General features: G+C 46.1%; 1 long non-coding RNA gene across 2 annotated transcripts in view; it reads right to left on the bottom strand.

The window, feature by feature from the left end:
- LOC147994951 (uncharacterized) overlaps window positions 1-18,049 on the bottom strand; it is a 52,197-nt gene extending 34,148 nt beyond the window's left edge. The window contains exon 1 of one of the 2 annotated variants that reach the window (XR_015686792.1): window positions 17,993-18,049. This is a non-coding gene — a long non-coding RNA (uncharacterized LOC147994951). Of the gene's footprint in view, window positions 1-585; window positions 896-17,992 lie in introns of those variants that run through there. The other variant, XR_015686791.1, reaches the window with a different exon arrangement.
- Window positions 18,050-18,060: the final 11 nt, after the last annotated feature.

Raw genomic sequence — 18,060 nt, 5'->3', positions numbered from 1 at the left:
GGCCATCAGATCTGTAAAGGAGGCAGCTGGCTACCCAGAATGCATTGTACGAGTTGATTTTATGTTTGGGTGCAAACGGTCCAGCCAGTAATTGAGACATGAAAGAGGAGAATAGGCCACAGAAAATGTGGAAAAATAATAATGTAACCAAGTGTCGTGGCTGTAAACAGAAAGGGAAACACTCTTTTAAAAAAAAGGGGGTGGGGTGGGGATTTAGCTCAGTGGTAGAGCGCTTGCCTAGCAAGCGCAAGGCCCTGGGTTCGGTCCCCAGCTCCGAAAAAAAGAAAAAAGAAAAAAAAAGACGTGGTTTGGGGATGGTGGAAGAAATTGATGAACAGAATACATTAAATTCCTGGGTAAATGGAATACTAATCATAGTTCTGTACTAATGGAGGGAGTGCAGATTCATTCCTGGGTCCTAAGTGAAGAAGAACCAGAGCCTAATGGAACCTAAGTAGCACCTGGACCCGTCTCTGCTCCCCAGGGATGTTTACCCAGGGAGGTAGGAACTGAAAGAACTGTAAGAAAATAGTGACTGTCGAGCAAATCTGCCTGAAAGCAATTACAGCGTTGTTATTTACTCACTGGAAACGCTCCCAATAGGTCACATCTAGCCTTTCTGGCTAGTTGTATGGGTGAACTCCAGCCCAAGAGCTCTCAGAGCTGTTCCCACTGAGCACACAGCGAACTATTAGCCATCGGTTACTTCTAGCCCCGGCGACTTTGGACACAGTGGATGCTCCACCCTGCAGGCTTCCAGATGGGTGCCTGTGCAGCAGGTAGACGACAGAGCCTTTCAGGTCACACTCTCCGGGTTGACTGGTGACCTCGCCAGGTTGCAGCATATTCTCTCCATACAGACTTGTTATACAAGTAGGAGTCAGCTAGGACGCAACTGTTGGGACACAGGTGGGAATGTCTTCAAACTCCCTAGGAACTGGCATTCGGTGGATAAACTTCCAGACCTCTGCTATGTGTTCCAAAGTATAAGCGTAGTTAGGGTTTCCTCTGCCTCCTTGGATCCCGCGTCCTCCGAACCGTCTCATGTCACACGTGAAACTTCACTTCTTAGTTTCCACCACAGCAAAATGACTTGCACAAGATGCTGCCTGCCTTGTTCCTCTCTGAGACACCGTGCCTCTCCCTTTCCTTTCCTGCTCCTGGTGTCACAGAGTCATGGGGCAGGTGTGTCTAATGCTACTCCCTGTTTGCAGGTTATTGAGTTCCCCCTCAAAGCCTGGCACTGACCTCCATGGTGGTTGTGGGAGGTATAGAGGTGAGCTTTTCCTCTAGACTTTCTCCTAGTATTTTTCTAGTGGGGGGACCTGTCTTATTAAGATAAATTTTGGTGCAAGTCTTAAGTCAATATTTTCTCAGTTTTATTATAACAAGTCTAACTATTTTACTGGGACCTTTGTAAGAACACTTGCTCTGACCTGCAAAAGCTCCACTCATATCTTTGGTCTTGATGTAAAGAAAAACTCAAAGAAAAGAAAAAAAGGAGAGAAAAGTTCCTTTTTTTCCTCCCAGAGCTGAGGACCGAACCCAGAGCCTTGCACTTGCTAGGCAAGCACACTACCACTGAGTTAAATCCCCAGCCCCGAAAAGTTCCTTAATAGGAAAATCTACACTACAAAAGTATTTCTTTTTTCTTCTCCTCCCTCCCCCTTCCTTTCCCTCCCTCTGTACTCCCCCTCCCCCTCTCTTCCTAGGCAGGGTTTCTCTGTATAGCCCTGTCTGTCCTGGAACTTGCTTTGTAGACCCACCTGCCTCTGTCTTCCCAGTGCTGGGATTAAAGACATTCGACATCATGCCTGGCTACAAAAGTATTTCTAACCAAACAGATTAAAAGAAAAATTGTATCCATTCAGAGAGACATAAAACAGTAGCAGAGTGCCTTTCTGCTTTGCTTCCTTTCCCACCGAGGGTTTTTTCTGAGTACTTCAGCATTCAGATGTTGTGTCGGTTAAACAGTGTCCCTGACCAAGAGCAATGACTAAGCTCTGAACACGAGAGCCGGAAGTGTGCACCACAGAGCACAACCTAAAGCCTGTGGCAGGAAATCAGTTCTTTGAAATCTGGGGAAGAGGATGGGCCCTTTCACAGTTGGTCCCCTCCTCTGATACAGTTCTCAGACCTGCACCTTCGGCGGCACCTGAGAGCCAATCCACTGCCCCACTCCAGAGTAGTGGAATTTCTGGGATGAAGCTAGCAATCCAAGCTTTTGGTTTGGGTTCTGGGGATTAAACTAAGGGTTTCAAGCATTCGAGGTGAGAGGTGAGTCTCACCCAGGTGATTTTGAAGCTGGTCTTCAGCGTGAGATGCACAGCTGGAAGACACTCCCTTCGTCCTGCAAATGGTTCATTTCTCTTGCGAAAGACTGGTTTCTGGGTGGGCATGTGACCTCATTCTGGTCACTGAGACTCCGTAGAGGGATTGTTGTGGGGGCTTCTGGGCAAAGGTTCTTGCTTTTGGGAGGGATGGTAGAAAATGATGCAGGAACTGCTCTGCCTCAGTCTAGCTGGTTTCCTGCCTGGCTGAGGGCACAACTCTCATTGGTCTACATCATAGGGAGAGCTAGCATATTGAGCTTGTCGACATGAGACGGCACCTGGAAAGTTCCTAAAATTAAGTGATACAGTAGTCACACCACTTGGGGACTTTTTGTTTTATATCCACATGGTTAATATGAAAAATGGGTAATGTAGAGAAGAGTCAGAGCCATCTCTGGCCTCAGAAACGAGAGGATTGAGTGTCTGAACCTGAAGGTGTTCTTTCTCCTAGCTGCCTCTCCCACTCACTTATATGAGTTTCTAAATGTATTTACTGTGAGACTGACCTAGACTGGGGGAGCACCTCAACAGCCATTCTACACCCCCAATTCTGCCACAAACAGCCCCGTGCCTGCTAAGACTCTAAATAAAGATACATCTTGCGGCTTCCCCAGTCCTGTTCTATGGGAGCCCTGGGGTGTAGAAACAGTAAGTTTAGTAAGTTTATGCTTCAAACACAAGCTAGAGAGCAGGTCCTGACAGTCACTTGTCCACATACCCAGAGAATGGAACAAAACCCCAGATGAGAATTTTATCATTCAAGTTTATGCTGAATTCCACCATATATTAGGCTGTACTAATATATGGTATTTGTTCCTCCCCCAAACAACAGACTCATCCTTTAAAGTCCTTGTTCCTACTTATTTTCCCTTATTTCCATTTGGGTGGGAATTGGGGAAATTAGATAAAGGAGTACAATTTGCTTAGCCAAGTTGGCTTTTTTTTTTTTGCCTGTGTTGAGATATGGCATTTACTGCCTTTGGTAACTCGTTTTGGAGGAAGGAAAGATGACATCATGGAGAAAGAACAGAGCCTCCAGTGAGTGTACAAGTGCTGTGAACAGACACAATACTTAGTCTTAACCATTACACACCACAAAGGCACTTCAAGGTAGAACATTGCAGTGAATCATCTGGATAAGGGGTGGCTCCTGGACTCCCCTGTCTGTAACAAGTGGAGCTTGGATTAGCAACTTTCTCATGAACAACTCAGGAGATTTGGAATGTGGGTCTCTTTACTTTCACAATTCTATTTTAAATGTTGTTTCAGTGCTGGTACAGATTGAGGAAGAACATTTATGCAAGACACGTGAGCAGAGCTTTATGCAAACCCTCACCGTGTGATGTGATGGTATCTTTAGGTGACAGATTGGTGAAACTGCCACAGTCTCTGGGGTTATGCCAAATAGACACATGCATTCTACTTTATAGAGTCCTGGACCCAAACTTCCTTCAACCCAGTAAGGTTTTGCTCCAGCCTATTTTTCTCTTTGATCATAACTACACAATACTGGCATATCCTACCCCCTCCTAATTTTTGTCTTTCTGTGTTTCCAGTGCTGAGTCCTGCATGATCATGGAATGGATGGCATGACATGGTCTAGGCCCATGGAATAGAGCCAGCAGGGCATGGGCCTCCACATGTGTTGACAGTTGTTGGGAATGAGGCTTGTTTGTATAACTAACATCACACACACACACACACACACACACACACACACACACACACACACACACACTCCTTCTTTAGGAAATATTCTCAATATTCTCCCTCTCAAGGTTATCAGGCTATGTCCTCTCCCAAGGTTAATGATAATCAGAGACAGCATGAGTTGAGTCTGGGAGGCAAGGGTGTCTCTAATGTCTCAGCAAAATGGTAGAACGCCACGACCTTCAGGACAACCCTTAAGGCTGTGGGAAAGAACTCTGAAAACATGAATTCAAAAATGTGTAATTTCTCAACTATGTAAACTATAAGGATGTAATATGAATTATATGAGGGGCTTCGTGGAGCTAAAAGAACAGAGGCAGCTGCACTATGAACACTTGTCAGAAAGTTATTTAGAAAGAAGATAAAGAGATTTGAGGAGTAGTGATTTCAGGAGAAGATCCCAGCAAGCTAAGTTTATTGTTTATACTTATAAAGGCAGTCAGATTGCTTGTCCCAAGGTTAGCCTGGGACAGAGCTAGTTTGAACTCAGGCTGTAGTGGGAAGTGTAATCTCAGGATTTCCCCAGTTAGCTTATTGTCTGTGCTTACAAATGCAGGCAGATCTCTGAATTCATTTCCAAGGTTTAAAAAAGTGCTTGCTGTCTCTTTTTAAGAATCAAGAGACTGGGGTCATGGAATACTGATTGAGGGATAAACAAAAGGGGACCTGGAGTAAATGACTGAATTGATAAGTAAATAAAGGACTCAGCTATGCAGAATTGAGTTATCTGGAGATATCTGAACTCTTGAGAGCCTTGCCTGGAGCAGAACACAAGGCTGTCAGCTTGTACCCCATGACTGACTTGAGTCATTTTCTTTGTCACTTCTAAATACCCCTTTCTCAGAACCCCTCTTTAAGCGGAGGCTGGTCCTTGGCAGTCCAGCAGCATTTCTTTGTGTGCATCCCTCAGTGCCTGTTATAGTCAGATATATGTTAATTTAATTCCCATGCTATGTGTAACCAAGGCCACCTATGTAAAGGACGGAGACTCCAGATGTGGCTCAGGGCCAAGGCATGGAGGCTTTTATTAGTTGTAAAACCAAGCCAATTCATTGTTTTCTTTTGTGCGTGAGCCTCGATCCCTGCCAAAGACCAGAGATTAATCAGAGCCTGGCAGATTTTGCATGTCCTCAGCTTACATCACTGCTCCAGGCTGACAGCAATCACTCAATCTTTCACAGTTTAATTTAAAAATTAGATACGCAATCTTACCATTTCCCATGTACAAACTGCATCCAGGAGGCACTGGTAGGAAAGCGTAGGCTTCTTTAAAGTGTGAGTGAAAATGGAAACACCGTTTTAAGTACCTCCATGTATGGAGATTTTTTTTCTTACCTGTGTGTGACAGACCTATTTTATAGTGATCTGAATTTTTTCTCTTTTTCTAACGATATTACCTTGGACTTTGTTGAAAGAGCCCCACTTTCTTTGCACTCAGGTTCACTGGCTTAACTGACCTACTTATAGAATTAGAATGGTGAGTACCTGATTTTACCTGAAGAAGTTTTAACTGGGCATCGTTTAGGCAATCCATGTGGTTCATTTGGTGGGCATAGAAAGGAACAGCTAACCACGAGCTGCAAGTACTACTTGACATCCAGGTAGAAGTTTTACAGAGAAGCTTAAAGGGAAGATCTGATAGACGCAGCTCTTCAGTACAGTTGACAGTGCCACTCTGGAGCCTAGTTATGTACGGTCTGGGCACCAATGACATACATCATGCTATTTGGGACATAATCAACCATGGGCCTTCTTGAAATAAACTCTTCTCTCCCTCTCCCTCTCCCTCTCCCTCTCCCTCTCCCTCTCCCTCTCCCTCTCCCTCTCCCTCTCCCTCTCCCTCTCTCTCTCCTCTTCTTCCTCCTCCTCCTCCTCTTTCTTCCTCTTTCCTTCCCCCTCCTCCTCCTTCTTCCCCTCCCCCTCTCTCTGTCTCTCTCTCTTTCTTTCTTCTCTTCCTCCCCCTTTTCTCCCCTTCTCCTCCCCCTTCTCCTCCCCCTTCTCCTCCCCCCTCTCCTTCTCTTTTCCCCTCCCTCTTCCCTTCCTTCTCCTCTTCCCCCACCTTTTCTCTTCCTTCTAACAAGAAGCCCAATGGTTCAAATGCACAGAGAAGCGTGAATGTAGGTCTGGGTAGCTTTTACTTTGCTAAATTTGTGATAAATCACCATGGCTAAAAGCAAGTTAAGGAAGAAGGTTTGTTTCAGTTTATGGTTCCAGAGGGTGAGAGTCCATAGGGCAAGGAAAGCACAGCAGAGGTAGAAGTGGAAAACTTGTCACAGTCTGCCTGTACAAAGGAAACAGAAAGCACAGGCTAGAAGTGGGCGGGGCAATGCTATAAATTCTCAAAGCGCTCCCGTGAGCTACTCCCTCCAGCAAAACACCAAGTCCTAACAATCCCATCACCCCTAGCACCAGGATGCCACTGGGGACAAGTGAGCCTATGGGGCCACTTCTCATTCAAACTCCCATGGCTTGCCATAGAACCTCAATTCTCACTGTCTGTGTCTTCCCTGTTGACAGACACACCAACTTTCGAATTTGGCACAAAGTAAATATGCCACACACATAGGACAATATTGTTCTGAAGAAAATTGAAAAGCATTTTGCTGGAAGTTGCCACAGGGACCCTTGAAACAAGTTAACTTTATAATGTTGTACGAGCTTCTACCTGTGGAATCAACGAAAAGCACAAACTGAATATCCCGGGTCACAGCGTTATTCTCCGGTAGTCTAGAAGCTGGGTGGTCTTATCTCTAAAGTGAAGTGTCACTGGGGCTGCTTCCCTCTGGAGAACATGAGGTGGGAAGCACTTCCTTATCACTTTCAGCCTCTAGAATCTGCCATACTCCTTGTCCGTATGTCCTGTTCTTCCTTTCGGGCATCCCTCTGTCCTCTGTTCTGCCTCACTCCTCATATTTCCGTACTCATATATTCTGTTCCCTTTATAAGGATCCGTACAATTACCATCAGGGCCCAGAGGACAAGCCAGAGGCATGTTGTTATCACAGTATCCTTGGCTTAATCATGTCTGCAAGTCCTCTACCATGCTGTGAAATCAGTGTGTGTGTGTGTGTGTGTGTGTGTGTGTGTGTGTGTGTGTGTGTGTGTGTGTGTGTGTATGTGTGTGTTCGTCTTTTCCTGGTTCCTGGCAAAGTCCTAAAACCCTCTGTGCAAATTGTGGAAGATTTTCTTCCTTACCTTTTTTTGAAAACTTTTGGTTGAAAGTCAATTTTATTCGATATTAGAATGGCTACTCCAGCTTGTTTTGGGATCATTTGCTTAGAAAAATTTTTTCCAGCCTTTTACTTTGAGGTAGTGTCTGTCTCTGTCACTGAGGTGTGTTTCCTGTATGCAGCAAAATGCTAGATCATGTTTATGTATCCAGTCAGTTAGTCTATGTCTTTTTATTGGGGAATTGAGTTCATTGATGTTAAGTGATTGTTGCTTCCTGTTATTTTTGTTGTTAGAAGTGGAATTATGTTTGTGTGGCTATCTTCTTTTGGGTTTGTTGAAAGAAGATTACATTCTTGCTTTCTCTAGGGTGTAGTTTCCCACATTGTGTTGGAGTTTTCTGTCTATTATCCTTTGTAGGGCTGGATATTTGGAAAGATAGTGTGTAACTTTGGTTTTGTCATGGAATATCTTGGTTTCTCCATCTATGTTAATTGAGAGTTTTTTTTTTTTTTTGGTTCTTTTTTTTTTTTCGGAGCTGGGGACCGAACCCAGGGCCTTGCGCTTCCTAGGTAAGCGCTCTACCACTGAGCCAAATCCCCAGCCCGTTAATTGAGAGTTTTGCTGGGTATAGTAGCTTGGCTGGCATTTGTGTTCTCCTAGGTTCTGTATGACATCTGACCAGGATCTTCTGGTTTTCATAGTCTTTGTTGAGAAGTCTGGTGTAATTCTTATAGGTCTGCCTTTATATGTTACTTGACCATTTTCCCTTACTGCTTTTAATATTATTTCTTTGTTTAGTGCATTTGATGTTTTGATTATTATGTGATGGGAGGAATTTCTTTTCTGGTACAGTCTATTTGCAGTTCTTGTATGTTTATGGGCATCTCTTTCTTTAGGTTAGGGAAGTTTTCTTCTATAATTTTGTTGACGGTATTTACTGGCCCTTTAAGTTGGGAATCTTCGCTCTCTTCTATACCTATTATCCTTAGTTTTGATCTTCTCATTGTGTCCTGGATTTCCTGGATGCTCTGGGATAGGAGCTTTTTGCATTTTGCATGTTCTTTGACTATTGTGTCAATGTTTTCTATGGTATCTTCTGCCCCTGAGATTCTCACTTCTATCCCTTGTATTCTGTTGGTGATGCTTGCATCTATGATTCCTGATCTCTTTCCTAGGTTTTCTATCTGCAGGGTTGTCTCTCTTTGTGATTTATTTATTGTTTCTATTTCCATTTTTAGATCTGAATGGTTTTGTTCAATTCATTCACCTGTTTGGTTGTGTTTTCCTGTATTTCTTTAAGGGATGTTTGTGTTTTCTCTTTAAGGGCTTCTACTTGTTTACCTGTGTTCTCCTGTATTTCTTTAAACAAATTATTTATGTTCTTCCTAAAGTCCTCTATCATCATCATGAGATGTGATTTTAAATCGAAATCTTGCTTTTTGGGAGTGATGGGTTATCCATGACTTGTTGTAGTGGGAAAACGGGGTTCTGATGATGCCAAGTAGTCTTGGTTTCTGTTGCTTATGTTCTTGCGCTTGCCTCTCACCATCTGGTTATCTCTAGTGCTACCTGACCTTGCTGTCTCCGCCTGGAGCCTGTTCCTCCTGTGATCCTGGTTGTGTCAGAACTCCTTAGAGTCTAGCTGTCTCTATGATCCTGTGATCCTGTGATCCTGGGTGTTTCAGAGCACCTGGGAGTCGGGCTCCCTCTGGGTGTTGTAAGAGTGGATACAGAGCCAGCACCCTAGGTCTGCTGTGGATGCAGATTCAGACTGGAAGGAACCCATACCACTGGCTGGGCAGGGGTTCCTGTGTCCCTACACTCTGGGGGATCCAGTTACTCTAGGTGTTGGGGTAGATGTTGTGGCCTTTCCTATGATCCTGTTTCAGAGCACCTGGGAGTTGGGCTCCCTCTGGGTGTTGTGGGAATGGGCTTGGAGCCAGTGCCCCAGGTCTGCTCAGGGCACAGGTTCAGACTGGAAGGAGCGGAAGCTTTTCTTGATTAGGTTAATTGAGATGGTGTGTGTGTGTGTGTGTGTGTGTGTGTGTGTGTGTGTGTGTGTGTGTGTTTTCCTGGTTCCTGGCAAAGTCCTCAAACCCTCTGTGCACATTGCAGATGATGATCTTGATGAGGTTAACAGAGATGGGATGGTCTCCCCTTTGTGGACCTCACTCTTTCCTGGGCTGGAAACCTGAACTACATAAAAACTAAGAGGACAGCAGTGGGCGTTGTTCCTTAGGAGCTGCTCCTCTTGGTTTTTGAGCTAATGTTTTTCTCTAGCCTGCAGCTCTCTGGCAAGCTAGGCTAGCTGACCACTGAGGCCTGGGGATCTACTCGTCTCTTCTCTCCCCACCCCCAGCACTGGGACGATAAGTGAACATCATTTCTCTCAGCTTTTGCACATGGTTCTGGGGATTGAACTCAGGTTCTCAGGCCCGTGTGGCAAGCACTTTATCAAATGACTTATCCCTGCAGCCTCTTCCTACCCTTTTGTGGATAACAGTCTCATTGCTATTTTCTCCTCCTCCTCAGGCACATCTACCTACATCCACTCCTGAAACTTCTTGGGAGCAATTTTAGCCAATGTGATTTAGGGTTCACAGGGGAAATGGTTATGTTTCACATGAAGATGAACACGAGTTTCAATTCGATGACCACTTCAAACTTCATAAACAGAGCCTTTTTGCATAATGGATAAACTCCAGGGAGGATTCTTTTATCAAAATGACCAAAAAGCAATTGCTTTTTCCTTTAACCATCAGAAAAAACAATCACAAGCTAATTCCTTTCCTTACAGAGTATATTGCATGTTGCATGTTTCAGGGATCGCATTGAATATTTCTAGGGCCCCAAGAATGTCTCCAACAGAATACAGATTTCTGACCCGCCCTATAAACAAATTGCTCTTCTGTCCCACATGGTTCTGTAAAGCAGGAAGAACCATGTGTGTCAGTATCATCACCCAGGCTCTGGTGAGTAGGAGGAGTGTCTGGGAAGCCAGTGCACTGTCCTGCCATCCCTGAAACTCTCTGCTTCTGTTCACCCTGTCCCCCAGCCGCTCTCTCCTATGTGCAGTTACTCAACTCGAACCTCAGAGTTTCATATCAGCTCTGGAATCAGCTGTTGTCACTTCCTTTTCTGGCAGAGCTCTGCTGTAGATCTCATGATCTCAGGACAGCCAAGTTGGTGCCGAACAGTCCAGATTTGTCCTTACGGCATAGTTCTGGGATGGGAGACAGCGGGGAGCGCCTGCTGTTCTTGCAGAGGACTTGAGTGCAGCTCCCAGAACCCACATGATGACTCGAAACTGTCTGTAACTCTAGTTTCAGGGGATTTGATACCTGCCTCTGGCCTCCAAAGATACTAGGCATGCATGTGATAATATGATGTTATACATATGTATATGTTTTTATATATTATATAGATCATATATATGTTTCCCCCAGACAAAAAAAAACAAACAAACTAAAACAAAAATCAATACCAAAATCCACCAAGGTCATTCTCTGGAGGCTGGGGATGTAGCTCAGTTGATATAATGTGTATTTAGCATCACAAGGCTCCGGATTCAAGACTCAGCCCCACCTAAATTGGATCTGGTGCTGCACACCAGCAGTCCCAGCACTGGGGAGGGTGAAGCAGGAAGATCAGAATTTCAAGATCACATGAGACCGTTTGTCAGAACAGAATTGCAGTTCTCCAAACATCACACTGCATTTCCTTTCTGTGGAGCCTGAGGTGCACGGGATTCCAAGTATGCATGTCTGCAGCTCAGGTCTCTCCTTTCTCTGACAGGTTTTGGCTTTCTCCCACCTAACATCTCCCGTCCTCTCACCCAGTACATCCAAGTTAATCAGTTGGGTGTGTCATTGTCTGCACATGTGCTCGGCCACTGGGCAGGCAAGGAGGGGAGCCTTAAACCACACCAGTGGTTTGTGGTCTAGAAGTAGCCACCACCTAAGCACCTCAACGCTACAGTGCTTTGTGGACAGCGCCCTTCCTCTTTCCTGCTTCAGGCCTTCTGCATCTGTTTCAGAGTGGCTTTGATGGGAAAAAGGAAGGGCAGACTGTATTCCCCCAGTTAGAGCAGAGATGGTACACTGTAGCATCTTCGTGATTATGAATCTTCATGATTCATAGTTTTACTAATGAGTATTATTTTCTTGTCTACTGTGCATTAAAAACCTGTTAATATGCTAAGTACTGTACTTAGTGCTTTTTGTGGAATATCTCACTTGACCCTGGTAGCTCTAAGACAGTGGCTCTCAACCTTTCTAACGCTGCAACCCTTTAACACAGTTCCTCATGCCATGGTGACCTCCAACCATAAAATTATTTTTGTTGCAACTTCATACTTGTAATTTTTCTACTGTTATGAATTGTGATGCAAATATCTATGTTCTCTTAGGTGGCCCCTGTGAAAGGGTTGTTTGACCTCCTCCAAAGGGTCATGATCACTGCTCTAAGAGCTAACCGACTCACTGTTGTGCAAGACAGCAGTTAAGCTTAGAATTGTCAGTCAGCGTCTCTGTGCCCTGCAGGGCATAAGCTGAGGGAATAGAATTGGGGCCCTTGAAGTCTGTTGTCAGACTCCTGGTCTCTGTAATTTCTCATCCTACCCCAGGCTTCTGAACTCACATCCTTTCCAGATTGCCTGTGGACTCAGTGGTGCTCAAGTACAATTTTGCAAAGCACTATGCAAGCATATACAAGGGCCAGTGTTACGTGGTGCAGACACTCACAAAAAGGCTAACAGACACAGAAACGCCTTACTCTCTAAGCCTGGGGAGGCATTCTTGGTCTGAGCTTTGCCAGAGGGACTCTGACACCTCCTCTCTCTGCTGTGGTCAAAGGTGATAGCAGGTTGTGCTTTCCTTTTGGGCTGGCAATTTCATTGCTTTGTTTACATGCAGCCTTGATGTCCCAGAAGGAATGCAGACCCCACTCCCACCCCCTTAGGTAGGGAGCAGCACATCTGTCAATCCGATTCCCTGTGGGACTTCTAGTTGTTATATTTGTGTTGGTCTCAGCAGGGATTTTGCAGGGCTCTGCAGTCTGTGGTTGGGTGTACTACGATGGCTGACACGCCCGAAGCCTCCGTAGGTTTTTGCTATTCTGATTGCTTTTCTGATCCCTTGTCCCTCTGAGGAGCACAGGCTCACACTCAGAGCTGAGAGGCTAGAGTTCACAGATACATGCTGGCTCTCTGGCACCTGGGTCCAGCCTTGCACCAAGCTTGTACCAAGGTGTGCCAGTGTGGAATGGATGGTGCTCAAACAAGTACACGGAAGGAGATGGTAGGCCCACCAGGGTAGAAGACGGCTGATAGCAGGTCTTTCCCCTTTCTCAGCTCCAGACACATGGCTGGACTCCGCCATTGTCCCTCGAACACTCCAGCTCTCGTCTACCTCTTCAGGAGTGTGGTTCATCCACCTATGTCTACCTGTCTCATTCTCTCTTTCTTCTGGTCTTTTCTCAAGTGCTCTCTGGTCAGTGAAGACTTTACCATCCAGCTACTTTAAAATGCCATGTTGCCCCTCCCCCACCAATCTGACGTCTCCATCTTCATACAGTTACTCCCCACTGGCTAAGAAGCCCTCTGTGATGGTTCTTAGATGCTTGGCCCAGGGACTGGCACTATTAGAGGGTGTGGCCTTGTTGGAGTAGGTGTGGCTTTAAGACCCTCACTTTAGCTACCTGGAAGTCAGTCTTCTCCTAGCAGCCTTCAGATGAAGATGTAGAACCCTCAGCTCCTCCTGCACCATGCCTGCCTAGATGCTGCCGTGCTTTCCTCTTGATAATGGACTGAACCTCTGAACCTGTAAGCCAGCCCCAGCTAAATGCTTTCCTTTATAAGAGTTGCCTTGGTCATGATGTCTCTTCATAGCACTAAAACCCTAACTAAGACACCCTCATGCACAGCTATTTGATTTATTGCCTATCTCCTCTCACTACAACAAGCTTCCAAGAAGGAGACTGCCCTCTCGGCACTGGCTGGGTTCTCAGCACCCAGGCAGCGCCTGCGGCACCACAGGGGAAAGATTCACTTAGCATTTGCAGTATGGCTGAATTGTAGACAGCCCAATCTCACTGAACCATTGCAAATTTTGAGAGAGAAAAAAAAACCCTGCAAATCAAAAAGCAGTTGAGTATGGCTGTTTTGTGTGGCTCAACCAAATTCAATGAAACCCATAATAATCTGTTCAAGGAGGCTGTGGGGCTGGGGGATTTTCACCATTTTAAGACATCTGCACGTCTCCTATCAGCTCTACGATCCACACAGCGACCTTCTAGAAGACTATCATCAGTACAAGAAATGCTGGTCTGGCCTTTTTGACCTCCACATCTCCAAATACAGTTTTTCTTGGCTATGGATTAGTTTGGTAAACTAGAGTTTAATTTTCTACAAAACTAACCAGACATTAGATCCAAGGCGGGGAAAATGGTGGTGGTCACCAATGAGTCAGAACACGGGCGCAGACAAGACTCTGTGGCAGAGCAAGGAGGCTATTCCCGGTGGCCACCCAGTGTGGCAGAAATCTTACTCTGCAACAGCCTTTTCCCATTTAGCCAAGAGAATAGAAAGGAACTCCAAGCTTCCTGCCATAGAATCCCAGTTTTCTTAAAACTAGTGTGCTACAATCCGGGTGGAAAAAGATTTTTGGCATCTCCAGCACATTTTAGAAGACAAGTGCTGTGCGGTCTGCAATTCAAGGTGGCCAGATGCAGTTGCTCATCCCTAACACACAGTGTGGGCTCTAAAAGTTGTGTCCCCCACTGTCCAAGGTCGGCACAATGCAGGAGCAGCATTTAATCCCTGCAGGAAACAGCCATGAAATACAACCAAGCTGGGGCAATGGGTGGACTCACATCCACAGAGACGCGGGTTCAGTCCCACTGCATCCCACGGCAGACTGCATTTGCTCCCTCGGCAGGCTGCGTTTGCTCACTTCGAAGTAAGATGTGGGCACAGAGCTCTCACCTTTCTTACATGAGCTCAAATGAGCAGCAGTGCATGCCTACAGGGACCCTTGGCCCCGCCCCCAGGAGTGTGAGGGTTTGGCCAGTTAGGGACCAGCAAGGTCAGCTTGGCTGTCTCCATCAGCTGTGGCACTGCATGCTGTGTTCAAGTAGCTGTCGATCATAGGAGTGGGGGTGGCTCTGTCATAGTTGTCCTATCCCATGGTCAGGGATGACGGTTAGCTCTCACGCTACCATGCCTCATTCATAGACCAGACCTATGATAAACAAGCACATAGAGAGCGAGGACACCCTGTAGAAGTAGTTACTGCTATCTGGGGTGTCGGGAACTTGGTGAGGCTACCAGACTTTAGCAAGAGGGACCACTGTCCATGTGAAGGGAAAACGGCTGGTTTTTGTTTATTAAAAATGTTAAGAAAGACCACTTGTGGGATTCTAAAATCACAGATTCAAAAATCACAGGGAAAGGCATGGCGTGTTTAAAGGTTGTGTCATCCTGGCACGGTGGCACTTGCCTTTAAGTGCCAAGTGGCACTCCTGTCACTTGGGAGGCAGAGGAAGGTAGATCTCTGAGTTGGTGGCCAACCTGGTCTACACAGCGAGCTGCAGGCCAGCCAGAGTTGCACAGTGAGACCTTGTGATGTTTTTGACAATAAATAAATAAGTCCAGTTCTGACCACCCCTCCCCCACTCCAGATGCTTCCCTGATTGTGCGTGGAGGGTGGGTGGCATGTTTTAGTGGCTATTGCTGGGATGTTTCTTTTATGGACAGTGTTTTTATCCCTGCTCCCTTGCTTCTTGACCACTCTTGGGGTAGCATTTCCAGGGAAGCCCCCAAGCAGACCTGGTCCCCACTATCCCCACTATAGCCTATGAGAACCCTACTTCTGTGCCTGGCATCACACCAAGTCCACAGCTCCTAATCCCTGACCCTGCATCAAGCTTCAGTCTGTTTTGCACATCCCCTCTCTGTGGAGGGAACTGCCGCTGTCCCAGTCACCAGAGTCAGGGTCAGGACGGCTGTTTCTTGTGTAAGACTTCCCCACCCCCCCCCCTCGGCTTCTCATCCCCATAGTAGACTCCTATGTGGCTTCCCTTCTTTCCACGTGCAGCCCTCTCTCCCACCCTTCCTCTCACTTGGGATGTTGCCAAGCTGAGGTCTCCTTGGTGATCTCCATTCCCCTGGAAGTCAAAACTCCACCAATGCTTCCTGGGCCCTGCATACAGCACCGTCTAGCCCCAGCCTGTCTTTCCTCTAATGCACCCCTTCTAAAGGTCAGAGATGTGCAGCAGAAGCCACACCAAGTTTCTACCCCCACTCAGGATCTGACAGTGCATTTTATAACCCTCAGTCTCCCTTCCTCTTCCTTTCCCCTCTTCCCCTCTTCCCCTCTTCCCCACTTTTTTCCTTCCTTCTTTCTTTCTTTTTCTCTTTCTTTTTCTTTTTCTCTTTCTTTTTCTCTTTCTTTTTCTCTTTCTTTCTTTCTTTCTTTCTTTCTTTCTTTCTTTCTTTCTTTCTTTCTTTCTTTCATGACAGGCTCTGACTCTTGAAGTGCAGGCTCCTCTTAAGCTGGGGGCCATCTGCCCACCTCAGCCTGCGTGCTCAGATTACAGGTGTGAACCAGCACAGCTGGTCCTTCCTTCCGTCAGAGTGTGAGAGAGGCTGTCAGGAAGCCTTCCTTCTCTCTGCAGTCCTACGCATGCCTCTCCCACACGACCTTTCAGAGCTCCCCGTTGTTCCTCAGCGTATCCCTCTTCCTGTTATATTTAGCTGGACATTGAATTGGGCTTCTCCTTCCTATTGGTTGCATCTGAGAGGTGAGGGGAGAGAAAGGAAGGAGAGAGGCTGAAACCAAGTTGCTTGTTCATGAACTTTCCTCCAGCATGACGTTCACATCTTAATAAACGGTTAGGACGAACGCATGGAGGTTTGCTTTCCTTATTGCTAATGTTAACTCAGTCTTCACTCATAGACATTGAGTTCTTCCTCCCCTAAATGTCAGAAATGTGCAGTGAAGGCCACACCAAGTTTCTACTCCTCCTCAGGAGTTGACACCATTTACCCCCACTCAGGATCTGATACCCAGCACCAGCCTCTGTGGGCTGCTGTGAGCAGCCCTTCCATAGCTGCTGTTTTTGCTGACTTTCTGAGTGTGCACACCAACTTCCCCATGGGTCATATGTTTTTCCAAGACTCACAGGAACTCACCCCAAAGAGCCCAGGAAGTTCCCTATGTGTCTCTAAAGGAATTTCTAAGTTAAAGGTCCCAGGACTGAAACTTTGGATGTTAAGTTGCCCGTGGAGCTGCTGCTACACCGGATGGTGCTCAGGGGTGGCTGTCAGAGAGGGAACAGTGTGCTGGGTCAGTCAGGGAGTAGTGTAGATCAGAGACTCCAAAGTCCCCAAGAGCCAGAGCCAAAGTTAAGGAATCCAGCACTTCTGTGGCACTGGGTGGCAGCGGGTAAGCTAGGCAGTTCCTTTTCTCTAGTAGCTGTGTGTACTTCCTGTCTCTGTGACGTGTGCTTGCTCATGTGACTCATGTTGGCCAATGAAATTTAAGCTGAGCAGATGAGCATAGAGACTTGAAATACATTTATTGGTCCGCATAACCCTTTAGTTCCCAGGGAGAAGGACATGCCCTGGGTCTCCACGCTCAGGCCTTCGGTGTTCACATAGCATTAGGTGCCTCTTGGAGATGAAAGAAGCAGTGTGCATAACTTGGAACTCAAAAGCGGTCTATTCTGGAAACTTCCATACATTATATGTGGGGATATATATATATATATATATATATATATATATATATATATATATAATTTACATGGGGTAACTATCTTAGGGCAGCCACGCTCATCAAGATAATAAAGATGTATGAAGAGCCCACTGGTGAAATCATGACTTACTTATAGGGAGAGAAAGGAGAGAGAGAGAGAGAGAGAGAGAGAGAGAGAGAGAGAGAGAGAGAGAGAGAATGAATAGAGCATCAAGAAAAGAGGCAGACAACCAGACCAGTCACAGTCCCTGCAGGGCAGGTGGAGAGTGCTCTGAGTTGTGCAAGTTGGCAGTGGCCACCTATGTCCAACTGCTGCCAGGGCTGTGAGGTGAGGATGGAGACCTGACCTGCAGGTTAAGTGACAGAGAAGCCATTCTATGGGGTCCTGGGGGAAAGAGCTTCAGTGGGAGAAATCCAGGAAAGAAAAAAAGGAGAAATCACAGCAAGTTCAACAGTCCTTAGTTTTTTGTTTTTTTTTTTTTAATTCTCAGAAATGGGCTATAGCCAAAGGAGGAAGTGGTGTCAAGTGATTATTTTTTTTATTGCAGATGTGAAAAACATTGTCATGCTAATTTAGATTAGAAAGATCCAAGGGGAAGTAGAAAGAGGGGATGGATTTGAGCTGGGGGAGACAGGAGGTGGCTGAGGGAACCGGAAGCTGGGTCATCTGCTGACACTCTGTGGGAGGGAGGTGAGGGAAAGTGCACTGTTATCCAGGGGAACTGAAGTGAGCAGCCCAGGCACGTGGTGTGCCTGGTGATTATGCTTGGACCCTGCCGTCTGCAGAAAACCCCGTGCAGATGCTCTATTAATCGCTACATTTACAGATGAGAGAATCGAAACAGAAAATAATCAGACCAGCCAGAAGGAAGAACTAGGATTTGAACACAGCAGTCTGGCTCGAAGTCCTAGAAACTTAACCGCTAGCTTAAGCTGACCCAGTTAAAGATATAAAAACCTGCCACAAACTGAACTAGATAGGATGAAGGTCAAAGCAGTGCTCGTGGGGTAAAGACTTCTTACCCCACAGTTGTTAAGGATACAGTTTCTCTGAAGAAGTCATGGAGGCCCAGGAAGAGTCTGTTAAAAGG

Source organism: Rattus norvegicus, chromosome 4, assembly GCF_021556685.1.
Source record: "Rattus norvegicus strain SHRSP/BbbUtx chromosome 4, alternate assembly SHRSP_T2T, whole genome shotgun sequence".
NCBI lineage: Eukaryota > Metazoa > Chordata > Mammalia > Rodentia > Muridae > Rattus > Rattus norvegicus.
The sequence above is the reverse complement of the archived record's forward strand: the minus strand, read 5'-3'. Positions and strand labels throughout refer to the sequence as shown.